Source organism: Onychomys torridus, chromosome 21, assembly GCF_903995425.1.
Source record: "Onychomys torridus chromosome 21, mOncTor1.1, whole genome shotgun sequence".
In the NCBI taxonomy this organism is placed as follows: domain Eukaryota; kingdom Metazoa; phylum Chordata; class Mammalia; order Rodentia; family Cricetidae; genus Onychomys; species Onychomys torridus.
The window spans coordinates 8169693-8183490 of NC_050463.1; the positions used below are offsets into that span (position 1 = coordinate 8169693).

The 13798-nt window shown below is 41.3% G+C and overlaps 1 pseudogene; it reads left to right on the forward strand.

The window, feature by feature from the left end:
• Positions 1 to 1139: 1139 nt before the first annotated feature.
• Positions 1140 to 12043, forward strand: LOC118571427 (annotated as a pseudogene).
• The last annotated feature ends 1755 nt before the right edge of the window (positions 12044 to 13798 follow it).

The window sequence follows — 13798 nt, forward strand, 5'->3', positions numbered from 1 at the left end:
AATATAAATTCCACTTCCTCTGTGACTTGACTAATTGTAATTGCTTATTTGAGTGTTTTTATGTTATTGGTTGACTATGGGATTGAGAAAGCCTTGGGCCCTGGCTTCTGAGGTGAGAAAATAACAGTGTAATAAGAAATAAGTCAGCAAAGGAAAATGAAAGAATAATTCAGTTTGACCGCAAAACAGTGAGAGCAGACATTTTTTTCCCCTCAAGACAGGGTTTCTCTATGCAGCCCTGGCTGTCCTGGAACTCACTCTGTAAACCAGGCTGACCTCGAACTCACAGAGTCTGCCTGTGTCTGCCTCCTGAGTGCTGGGATTAAGGGCTTGCAGCCTGGCAGAGAGCATACTTTTATTGGTCTGAGAAACTGAGGCCTTCAAACCTGAACATACCATGCAGGAGCTGAGAATCAATTTTTCCAGTGGAGAGCAGGGAGGGGGAGGTCCGCAAACTGATTTTCTCTTTCTTTTATTTATTTGTTTCTTTATCTCCCTCCCTACCTCTCTCCCTCCCTTCCTTTCCCCTCTCCCCTCCCTCCCTCCTTTCCCCTTCTCCTCTCCCCTCTCTCCTCTCCTCTTATCTCTCTCCCTCTTTCTCTCTCTCTCTCTCTCTCTCTCTCTCTCTCTCTCTCTCTCTCTCTCTGGAAATTGCAGGGTGAAAGGCAAACCAGATTGCCTGTTTTTGTAAATTCTGTGGGTAGAAGTCTTGAGCAGGTTGGTGGGCTGTGGGGTGATGGGGGCAGGGGATTTCCTTTAATGAGGCCCTCCCTCCTTATCCAATAGGACCAGGCTGTTCAATGCCGCCTTTTGAATTGTTTCCATGGCAACTGAGCCTGGAATTCTCTAAACACTTGCTGTCACCCCACTGAGGCGGAAGAAATAGGAATTGTTATAAGCAAGTGGAGGCCAGGACAAATTATGCTTAAATGCACTTTCCCCCAGATGGAGAGAGAAAGCTAGGCACAGAGCGTGTAATTTCCTCAATACTTCACCTAGGAAAACTTGTCTCTTGTCCTTAGCGCTCCAGGACCTGAGCTGGCCGAGGGCTCGCTGGCCTATCAGAAAATTGAGTGCGTGAACTGGCCAATGAGGAGTGTGCTTCTTAGGTGCAGAAAGCTGACTGCAGGTCTGTTAATTTCCTCGCCTCTGGCATGTATGTGTTCTTTGTAAGTAGATCTTAGATTCCATGCTTGTATGTGTTCTTTATAAGTAGATCTTAGATCCCAGGCCTAGAAATCAAAGTCGCCTTCACTGACAGCACAGCGGCAGAAGGACACCAGAAAACTCGGTGGCTGGAAATGGTACGTTCCGCCTTCATCTTGGATGTGAGGAAAAGGGATGCTCTATGGGACCTGGACTTCAAGGCAGCTGAGTCTGCGTCTGTGACTCATCGGGCTCCGCTGGGCCGCCCTGCCCGGGTCCGCTGGGTGGAGCTGGGTCAGCAGGCACAGTCGCGGTCCTGTCCCTTGCTGAGCGCTCAGCAGAGGTGGTCTCTGCATTCTGGACCTTGTAGGCAGAGAGAGGGTCGTGGGGAACCTTGGGATTCCAACTGCAGCTTATGTGTAGGATGTGTGTGGGAGATGTGTGTGGCGGGGTGGACTTGGCATGGATGGTGAAGGTTAAGACACTGGGTCTCTAACTGCTAAATCTTGCCACACCCCTTGCAGTGTTTCAGGGTCCAGCTACCCAGAGCACCTGTGACTCTCAGTGTAAAAAAATGAGGCAGACATGATCTAGATGGACTGAGACCAATTTATTGGAACAACGAGGACCCTTTCCAGTACATAGCTTGAGTGCCCGAGGGTCTGAGGGAGATGTATATACCAATAGGGTAGCCACGAGGAAGTTACAGCTTTGTGTGTGTGTGTGTGTGTGTGTGTGTGTGTGTGTGTGTGTGTGTGTGTGTGGTTTGATTGGGACTGTGGTGGGGAGGGGATTGTTCTTGATACCCGGACATACTGTTTCTGCATGTGAAGCACATGCACTCTCCTGAAGTTTACTTATTCTCAAACAACTGATACATTAGAGATTTAAGTCCTGTTTTTTCTTTTATCTTTTTTTCTTTCTTTTTCTTCCTTCCTTCCTTCCTCCCTCCCTCCCTCCCTCCCTCCCCTTCTCTCCCTCCCCCTCCCTCCCTCCCCTTCTCTCCCTCCCCCTCCCTCCCTCCCCTCTCTCCCTCCCTCCCTCCCTCCCCCCCTCTCTCTCCCTCCCTCCCTCCCTCTCTCCCTCCCCCCACCTTTCTTTTGCTTTCTGCACTTAGGAACTTTGTTAAAAGAACCCTCCTTGAATGTAGCACAGTGGTTCTCAACCTTCCTAACACTGTGACCCTTTAATACAGCTCCTTATGTTGTGGTGATCCCAATCATAAAATTATTTGAGATGCTACTTCAGAACTGTGATTTTGCTACTGTTAGGAACCATAATATAAATATCTGATATGCATGTATGTGATATGTTACCCCCGTGAAAGGGTCCTTTGACCCCAAATGTCCACAGATTGAGAAACACTGCAGTAGCTCATACACCCCAGACGTGGAACATTTAAGACTACCCACTTTTTGGAATGGTTCAGAGGAGTGTAATGTTTCCTCTTTTCTTTCTGACTCTGCTAAGGAAGCTTTCTTTAATGCTTTAGGATTCCCCCTAATATTTTGGCTTCCTGATTCGCTAAAGCCTCATCTCCACCATGTAGCTGATTGTCCACCATGTGGGGGACCTCCTTGACAGTTTAGAATGGAGAGAAGGACCTTTCTTCCTTCTCTCTCCCATTTTCTTCTTCCATGCAGCTACTGACATTTTACAGCTTGCTTGCCCTGCAGTTTTTCATTTAAGCTCTAATAAATTTGTCCTTGAACTTTCCAAACAAACAAACAAAAACACTTTTTCTTTTGACTTGGAAGGCAACAAAAGCACATAGAATTTAATGTCTTTGTCTCGTTACTGTTGTGGTTTCTTCCTTCTGGGAAACTGAAAGCATGGAGTCCATGTGCTAAATTTATTGCGGTGGATTGTAGAGGTAGTGGGGCCTCACAGAATCACCCCAGATTCTGCTTAGAGCTGTTGTATGACAGAATTTTCCTGGGGAGACTTGCACATCTATTCACCCCAGAAAAGAGCCCAGAATAGTCCAAAGTATTATTGAACCAGAGTCCAGTTGGTAAACTAATGCGAGAGTTCATTTTGGGGCTACTAACAGGATTATGGAGGGGGTTTACAAAGGGCAGAGACAGCTCAGAATCAGCTGCATCAGCAGAAAGCCCATCCCAGCATGGGTGAGGACTCCTGGCCTGCCATCCATGATCTCTTCTACTCAGCTTCCATGCAGCCCCAGTGCCAATGTCTCTTCCAGCAGTTTGGCTGGACAGAGGCTCTACCCTAGTGGCTGCTTGCTTTCTTTTATACTGCTGGTTGGGGGGCTCAACAGTCTTCCAAGTTTCTATTCTTTCTGGATATGTGACTTTTTGTTTACCTGCTTGGGGAAAACATCTCAGTTTGGAGGAACATGCCATACAAGAACCAGGTTATTATTATTTTTTTAATAGTAAGGATTTTTTTTTGACCATCTCATAGCATCAATACTAAGGACCAATGTGATAATGATCAAAAAAGACACCACCCCATCAAGAATACACAAGTATGTGTACTTCTTGACTTCTGCTAGAATTTTATTATAATGTGAAGACCACACCGGTCCTCAACATGCATCCGAGGACATCAGACCCCCCTTTTTAGGTTCTCCCAAGATGGCCACATTGAATTTAAAAACTCATGTTTTCTAAGTCCGGAGAGAGAACTGAGAGTTTCAGAGCTCATGCTGCTCTTTCAGAGGGCCCATTTTCTTTTTGTAGCACACATATCTGGTGAATCACAGTTCCTGAAAGTCTGGGTCCAGGGAGATTGGACAGTCTCTTCTGGCCTCTGAGAACACTACACTGCAGTGCACGTGCACACACACCACACACAGATGCACAACACATTAGAAATAAAACTGAAGTCTTTAAAAAAAGAAAAGAACACCTTATGCCCTTGTCGATGCTTCTCCAGTTATCCTATCATAAACACTGGCGACCAAGCTTAATTTATAAGGGCTTCCAGGAATTAGGACTTTTTGTTTCAAAATTTTAAGTACATTGTAAAGTAGAAGGACTTTGGTCTAATTTTAGAGTTTTAATTTATGTAAGGACTCACTATTCTCTGTCTAGCTATTTTGAATTATATTTTTTTAGTTTTTAAATATGTATACAAGGCCAGAGGTGTTGGAGTTCCTGGAGGTACTGAGTTACAGGCAGTAGACAGCTATACAATGTGATGCTGAGATTTGAAATGAGGTCCCCTACAAGAGCAGCAAATACTGTTGAGACATCTCTCCAGCTGGGACCCACTCATTTTACAAGAAAATTTGGTACTGTGTTTACAATAGAAAGGTATGAGCACATGTAGACAATATTTATTTAATAGGTGCCATAAAGATAATTCTCAAAGCTTTTATGGCTTTTATTTAGAGTATGATTTGTCAGTTTTTAGGCTAGATTATTAATTGATTTTTCTTTATCGTCTCAATGAGTCCTAATCTGAAATACATGTTGTTGAGGACATGAGTTTTAATAGGAACAATGTTGAAAAGTAAGATGCAAGGACATGGATGCTACCCTGATCTCTAAAAGCATGCAGTAACCATTTGGTTCTGATTTTATTCATTTATTTTATTATTATTATTATTTTGATTTTGTTTTTGGAGACAAGGTTTCTCTGTGTAACTGCTATCGCTGTCCTGAAACTTACTTTGTAGACCAGCCTGGCCTTGAACTCACAGAGATCCCTCTGCCTCCTAAGTGCTGAGACTAATGTGCCACCACTGTCTAGTTTAATTATTTTTAAAGGTACAATTTTTTTATTTTGCTCTTAGAACTGCATACATGTAGACAGTATGTTTGAGCATATTCACACAAACCTCATGCTTTTACCTAACTTCTCCATCCCCCCATATCTCACTACACATTTTATTTATTTATTTATTTATTTGGTCTACTATATCTTGCTCCTTTTATATGCATACTTGTAAGGCCATGCACTAGAGTATAGCTGATTTATGAACAGCCATACCTTTAGAGAAAACGGACTCTTCCTTTCCTAGCAGCCATTAACAGTGAGTAGATCCTCAGTTAATGGTGGGGGGGGTGTTCAGTTATTCTAGGCCCTCCCCCATCCAGGCTGGAATGTTGACTGCCTTGATTTTGTGCTGTTATTTTATACTGTGGTCCTGTAGTGTCCAGTAGACAGTTTTACTCCAAACTCTGGCTTTTGCAGTCCTTCTGCCCCTTCTTCCTCAATGTTCCCTGAGCCTGGGGAATGGGGTGGGGGTAGAGGCGTGGTGTAGATGTCCCACTTGTGCCCCAGCTCTCCATACATGGTTATTCACTTCACATGGACAAGTTGTGGGTTCCTGCATCAAGCAATGTTCACTGCACACAGAAACATCTCTCATGAGGATAAGTGTGGCACTTGTGACTAAAAAGATAGGTATTTTGAAAGTGTTACCATACAGTAAAATAGAGTTACTCCTCAGGCCTGTGACCTTTCCAGCTTTCAGTCAGATTCACAGGAACAGACATGTTTTTCCTCACGTGGAGTGGGGCTTAGGTCCAGTCGGAATGAAACCTGTTGTTGCCTTAGTTGACAACCTGTGGCTTCTGGGAGGGAGCATAGTGCCCTGTGGAGGGGACTGGTTTTAGACATTTATTATAGACGTTTGCTGCAGTTAATAGCTTGGTCAAGTGTTTTACTTTAAAGTGTGTTTCAGAAATTATAGAAGTGAGATGTGGGTGAATTAGAACTTGTCTAAGATCATGTGCCATCTTTTGATTGTTTTATTATCCAGTGGCTTTCTCAAATAAAAATGGTATGATGGGCCAGTGAGATGACACACTTGAGAAGAGGGAATCTCAGTTGAGGAATTGGTTCCACCAAACTGGCCTGTGTGCATGCCTTCAGGGCATTTCCTTGATTGTTAATTGATGTGGGAGGGTCTACTCCAAGGTGGGTGTTGCCATGCCAGGCTGTGTGGGCCTGGACTCTGACAGTGCTCATCTCTGCTCTCTGCCTCAGTTCTTGCCTGCATGTTCCTTCCTTGAGTCTCCTGCCTTGGCTTCCCCAATGATTGACTGTGACCTGTAATCCATGTGAACACTTCCTGCCCAAGTTACATTTGTCATGATAATACAGCAACAGAAAGTAAAATGAGACACAAATAAAATGAATACTTGTCATGAGTCCTATTTGATGTTTGACTAAGGACTAGACCAAAGAACCTTGAATACTGGCCTTTAGTGCAATCACAGAACATATGTTCAGGCTCCTCACAATTTGTAAGAAGTATTAAGCAGAGGCCTGCTGAGATGGCTCAGCAGGTAAAGGCACTTGCTATGCAACCCTGAAGGTCTGAAGTCAATCTCTAGAACCCTTGCTAAGTTAGAAAGAAAGGATCAACTCCCACAAGTTGTTGCTGATTTCACTAGAGCACTGTGGCATGCTCACACTCTCCACACACGGTATACACCAAATCAAGGTTGTAGAAAGGTGTACAAATACTGTCTACCAAACCAGATGATACAGAATTATCATGTAGAGAATATTGGGTTCTAACCAGATAGCATCCCTCTGACGACCATATGAAATTATTGCTAAGACACTTAGGGGAAACAGATATTGATATTTTTAACTTGGATTATAGTTGTCATCAATGGTCTGATAAATCTACCTTGTTCTTTACAGCTATGGGAGAAGGAATCACTGTAGATCTCAGTTCCCAGATACCAGGAGACTGTTTTGTCCAGCATTTCTAAGCACACCCATTCTAAGGACTGCTGATATTGACTCCCTGGAGGGTGTTATACCATCAGAATTTGTGATGAAAGTTGTTAGAAGGATGCAGTGCAAAAAGAGAAGAAACTAGCACAGTGATGTGCACAAGAGCTGCTCATGCTGTCTTGATGTTCCTTCCCAGAAAGCTCCAGTTTACTCTTAGCATTTGTGTTTGGGGGAATCGTAGTCTGTATGAGCAGTAGAGTGTGGTGACCAAGACAGCTTGTGGAACTTAGTGTCATGTCAACTTCTCATTAATTCTGTGTGCATTCCTAGTACCATGAGGCTCACTTTCTGGGAAATACATGTGTGTATTTTTAGGAGTCAGTGAGCTTTGAGGATGTGGCTGTGAAGTTCACCAAGGAGGAGTGGGCTCTGCTGGATCCATCCCAGAAGAAGCTGTACAAAGATGTGATGCAGGAAACCTTGAGGAACCTGGCTGCTATAGGTACACATGAGCATTGCCTTTGCTAGCCCACCACAGGACAGTGTTTCTAGCTTATCAGTGTTGATGTATGAAATGGAATATGGGAAGTGGAAGGGAGGTGCATGTATCAGATGTGATCACTTAAACCTTAATCTAACTGGCATCCAATATTTTCTCTATAATTAATAATTGGTAATTTCTCTGCATCTGCATTTTAGGAAAGAAATCAGGCAAACAGAAGGTTTTAAATGAGTACAAAAATCTCTGGAGAAAACTAAGGTAATTTGTGTCCCAAAAGATAACCATATTCCAAAGTGGTGATACAATAGAACATTTTACTAAGAAGTAAAAGATGCATTTGATATCCAGGGTCAGACCAATTTCATCTCCAGAAAAATTCTTCCAAAATTTGTGTCATAAACATCAGCACTAGAAGATGCTGAGTATTGTAATATTGAAAACAACTAGAATGCCTTGTGTTTTCATAGTTCATATATACAAACTGTAAGCCATATTCAGAATGTCTTTGTTTGGCTTTCTATTGCTGTGCTGATGACCATAAGCCAAAGCAACATGGGGAGGAAAGGGTTAATTATACCTTGTAGTTAGCAGTCTATGATCAAGAGAAATCAGGATATGAACTCCAACAGGGGCCTATAGGTATGAATAGAAGGCAGATTGTAGAGTTATTCTATTTAGTGTCTTGCTCCCTTTGGTTTGCTTTCTTATATATCACATGACCACCAACCTCTAAATGGCTTTGTAGGCTGGATGCTTCCAGATCCTTTAAGAAAATCTTCATAGGCTTCCCTATAAGCCAATCTGGTAGGGCACATTTTTTCAACTGAAGTTCACTAATATTACTCTACATTTCATTAAGCTTACAAAATACTAACCAGAACAATTGACCCCTTGTCAACTTGACACACAAACATATCACTATTAAACCATAATCTTTCCTATTTCTTTGTCCCCAAGATGTCATATGAATATCTAAATATAATTTAAAACATAAGAAAGTGTCTTACAAAATTTCAACATTTAAAAGTGTAAGTTCTCCTTCAAAACCAAATGTGTCTTTAAAATGTTGAAAATCTCTGACATGTGGGCCCTTGCAAAAAAAAAAAGTTACATCATTTCTTACTCTAAAAGGCAAGCAGCACTACATAGTCACAATCAAAGCGAAGCAAAACCAACCTCCTTCAGTATCAGTAATTCAGTGTCCCTTCTCTGAAATTGGCACACCATCTCCTGGGCTCCCAAGGTCTTGGATCCACTTCCCCAGCTCTGCCACCAGCAGCACACAGACTATCTTCTGCTCTCAGGCCAGTGCCATACCACATTGGCTACTGTTCTGGGTGCTTCCATCCTACTGGTATTGCCAGCAAGCTGTGGTGTCCACTGTAACTGAGGCTCCACCTTCTCCTATGTAGACAGAATGAAGGGTTTATTCGGCTTACATGGCCTGATCATAGTCCACAATTAAGGTAAGCCAAATCAGGAACTCAAGGCAGGGCAGGGGCCCAGAGACAGGGACTAAAACAGAGACCCATGGAGGAAACTGCTTACTTTACTCTCCAGGGCTTGCTCAGACAAAAGTTATATATTTTTTTTTATATAATCAGCACTACCTGGTGCCTGGGAGCAGTACAACCCCCAGTTGGCTAATCTATCCCATATTAATGATTGATCACAAAAATGCCCCCATAAATTTGCCTAAATATGATCTAATGGAGACATTTTCTTAGCTGAGATTTCTCTTCCAAGATGATTTTACATTGTGTCAAGTTGACAGAAAACTAACCAGAGCATACCTCATCATTTCAAATGTTATACAGGGAGATCAAAAGATTGCCTAGTTGTTATTAAGGGCTGGCAATACAATCATAATGGCCTGAATTTAATTCCCAGAACCCACATAAATAATCCCTGCACTTCTAAGAGATACTCTGCTTCACTGACATGGAAGGAAACAGTACTTCTGAAAGCTGTCCTGAGCTCCTCTCATGTACCACAGCACACATGCACACCCACAAACACAGTAAATGGACACGTTTTTGAAACTTAATACAGTTGATTTATCTACAAGCCATGGGAACAAGTTGGGAATGAAAAGAAGATAGAATTTGCTAATTTGTGCTGTCAATTTATGACATGGATATACATGCATTTAAAAATAGAAGATTGTCTGGGTTGTGGTGGTGCATGCCCTGAATCCCAGTACTCTCAAGGCAGAAACAGGTGGATCTTTATGAGTCTGAGGCAAGCCTTGTCTACAGAGTTAGTTCCAGGGCAGTCAGGAGGGCTACACAGTGAAACCCTGTTTTGAAAAACACAAAATCATGATTTTAATTGATGCCATTGAACATCCAAACATCCAAAATGTGCATAAGATTTGAATTTAAATTTGGGTTGAAATGCTTGTGAATATTTAATGTTCTCAAAGAGACATACTCCACCATCCATGAATACCATTGTTTCTATTGTAGCTCTCCTTAATCATCTTGGAGAGCATGCAGTCTTAACATGTTACAAACTTTTCCCAGCATGAAGCCAACATTTCTTTTGTTCAGTCATTAATAGACAAAGTATTAATCATGTACTGTTCACTTGTTTTGCAACAGCCAATTGGTAGAGAAATTCTGTGAGTATAAAGAAAGTCGTCAATATGCAAAAATCTTCAGCCTTATTCCAGAGCATTCTATGAAACTGAAATCTTGCCCAGGACTTACCACATGTGATAAACATGTGTATGGAGAAGGAAGCACTGGCCATTCATCTTTAGGTGTACCCCTGAACCATCAAGCAGGACCCAAACCTCATAAAGACCAGGAATATGGACAGAAGTTGTATAAACATAAGGAGTTTGGGGGCAGCTCAAGCTCTCCTCTGACCCTTCAGATGCATAAAAGTGCTCACACTAGAAAGAAACCTAAAAATAAGGACTACAAAGAAGACCTTCTTGGTCACCAATCTGGTCAAAGGAATGAAGAATATGACCATGCTAAAAAATCTTACATTTGCAAGCAGTGTGGGAAAGACTTCACCCATCCCAGTCTTTTACGAAGCCATGAAAAAATTCATAGTGCTAAGAAGCCCTATGTGTGTGAACTGTGTCGGAAAGGCTTTGCTCGGTTAGGTAACCTTTTAAGACATCAGATGAATCCGAATTGTGAGAAAGCTTTTCTGTGCAATCATTGTGGGAAAACGTTTTCTCGTTCTGCTTGCCTTCGAAGACATGCAAGAATTCACAGTGGTGAGAAACCCTATGAGTGTGAACAGTGTGGGAAAACTTTTCTTCATTCTGTTTACTTTCAGATTCATAGAAGAATTCACACTGGAGAGAAACCCTATGTATGTAAGCAATGTGGGAAAGGATTCACTGCCTCTCGTTACCTTCATATACATGAACAAAATCACACTGGGGAAAAACGTTATGTATGTAAGCAGTGTGGGAGTGCCTTCTCATTCTGGAATCAATTTCAAAAACACAAAGTATCTCACAGTGGTGTGAATCCCTATGTTTGTAAGCAATGTGGGAAAAACTTCACTTGTTCCGGAACTCTAAAAACACATGAAAGAATTCACACTGGTGAGAAGCCCTATGTGTGTAAACACTGTGGGAAAACTTTTGCTCATTTTGGTAACCATAAAAGACATGAAAAAATTCATACTTCATAGAGACCCTATGTATGGAAGCCATGTGGGGAAACTTTCAATGATTACAGTTCCTTTCAATTCCAGAATAGAATGCATACTGGAGAGAAAAACCTCCAAGTGTGGGCAGTATGTGAAGGCTTTTGCTTGTTCTTCCTCCATTTTGGAGCCATGAAAGGAATCACTATGGAGAGAACTCCTATGTGTGTTTGCAATGTGGCAAAACTTTCAGCTTTGACAGTTCTCTTTGAAAACAGAAAACAACTCTTACTGTAGCAAAATCCTATGAATGTAAGCAACGTGGGAAAGCCTATAGTCGTTTATTTGAGGCTCAAGTTTATGAAGGAATCCACAGCAGCCACAGACCCTATGAATGTAAGACATTGGGGAGAGGCTATTTGAAGATATTCATTTGACACTAGTTCATAGTAGAACTAATAAGGATGTTTGTGAGTAACATGAAAATGCCTCTTCTTTGCTAGGGCTCACAGAAATCAAACCACAAAGGATTGAAAAAGCTTATGCTAGTAATGTGGGAAGTGTCCAAGAAGTGCTAATAGAGAGAAGTTATTCTTCTGAATCAATATAGCTTCTAGTACTTTCAGATATATGGAAGCTGACACAGGACAAAAGCCTTTTGGAGAAAAGCTGCAAATAACATGATAAAGTCTTCTGTATTCTTATCATTGTGGAGAAGATAGGAAAAAGCTCACACTGGAGAGAAACCTTACGCACATAATGCAAAAGACATTATAGTAGTCATTTTGGAGATAAACCCTTCTTTTATAAGGAATCTTAGAAATCTTTGTTATCCCGAGTTCTTTTATAAATATGAAAGGACTCACCAAGGGCAGCCTAATTTGTAGCGTCTCCATTTTCACATTGGTAGCACTTTAAAGAATGTATTGAAAGAGCTCCTGACATTGGAAAGTATGTGGGAACATCTCTTGGTTCAACTCAAAAATTAAGAAATAGCAAGGTTTGGGAAACAAGTTTCATTAAGAGATATTTGATTTTAATCAGACAATCTCACCCACTGAGTCTATGTTCCCTCCCTTCCCTTCTGGGTGTGCTAGTGTGTGTGTGTATCTGTGTCTTCCTTTTTTCAATTTCTAACTCTTAAAGATTTATTTCATGAGTGGGTATTTTGCCTGCATGTCTGTGCTGCATGTGTGTACATGATGCCTGATGAGGCCAGAAGAGAGCATTGGACCCCCGGAACTGGAGTTACAGATAGTTTGGGCCTCCATGTTGCAGTGCCAGAAATTAAGCCCAGGTCCTCTAAGCTTCAGCCTGTGCTCCTTTCCACTGTGCCATCTCTCCAGCACCACCTCCTGCTTCTATGAAGCAGGCTCTAGCTTGGAAGCCACTGTTAGCTACCTTGATACTTATTATGTAGCCTAGGCTGGTCTCAAGCTCACTACAACCTTCCTATCTTCTGTCATAACATGTTTAAGTAGTATTTTGACTATATATATATTATAAAACATTAAAAATAATACACAAAAAACAGTTGTTCTTCACTTGCACAGTCCTCCATTTTAAGCAAACACTTTTCTCTTTATCATTGTCTAGTCTCCTCATGAAAATATGTAAATATAGTCACCTTTTGCTCCAACCCAATATTACATTTAGATTTTTAAATTTTTTAACTGATTTTATTTTTTTATTGAAAATAATTTTTTCATACATTATATTCTGATCATGTTTTCCCCTTCCCTTTCTATTCCTAGATCATCTCCTTATCCAACATCTTGCCTTCCTTCCCTCTGTGTGTAGAAAACAAGCAGCTGAATAAAGCAAAACAAACAAAAAGAAACAAGAAACATATACACAAACAGACATACACAGAGACAAGCAATATGCATCAAAACCTAAAGTTTAGGTGCAAAAGACCAGTAAGATAAAAAATATCCTAAGCAATACAAGACAAATCTCCAGAATGATCATTGAGTTCATTGTTTGGCCATCTATTGCAGGGCATTGGCCTATGTGCATTATGTGCATAAGGTTTCTCTCCAGTATGAGCTATTTCATATGGTTTGTATACCCAGTGCAACTCGGTTGGGGGAAACTAATTTTTCCCTAGCGAGTGGCTATCAATTAGACATAGTTTCTTGGTAATTTAAATTTTCAAATGTATCTGGGAGTGATGGTTTATGGCTATAATCTTGGCACTCTGAGGGAAGAGGCAGGAGGATTTCAAGTTCAAGGCCAATCCTCGATACAGAGTGAATTCATGGTTACCAAGGACTATGTAAGAGGACACTTTTGATTTTATTATGTTTTAAAATTCTGTGTCTGTTTGTAGGTATGTGTGTGAAGGTACCTGTAGAGGCCAGAAGTGCTGGATACCTTGGAGCTGGAGTTACATGCAGTTATGAGTTTCCTAACATAGGCTGCTGGGAACTGAAGTCCAGTCCTCTACAAGACTGGTATACCCTTAACTTCAGTAATCTCTCTAGCTCCTAAATTACACTTTTGCCTGATTATATAAGGTGGTTTGTATAGGACACAACCTTAGAGTCTAGGTCTTTTCCTTGGTGTATTGTATTTGAGATTCATTCATGATGTATGTCAAGACTTTATATTGGTTAGTGGGTGGTATGCCCTCTTGAAGCAGAACCAAGAGTTCACTTTAATGAACGTAGTATGTTGATTCATTTGTTAAGATCCTGGCCCTCTTTCATGTGTGTGCTGTGGTTTTCACCACAGAACCCCTGCAGGTACTATTATATAGTTTCATCTCCAGGTACACAATACTTTAATAATTGACTGTTTAAAAGATTTTTTTGCCCATTGTTAATCATTTAACTTCACAGGCCTTGGTATACATTTTTATCATTACTT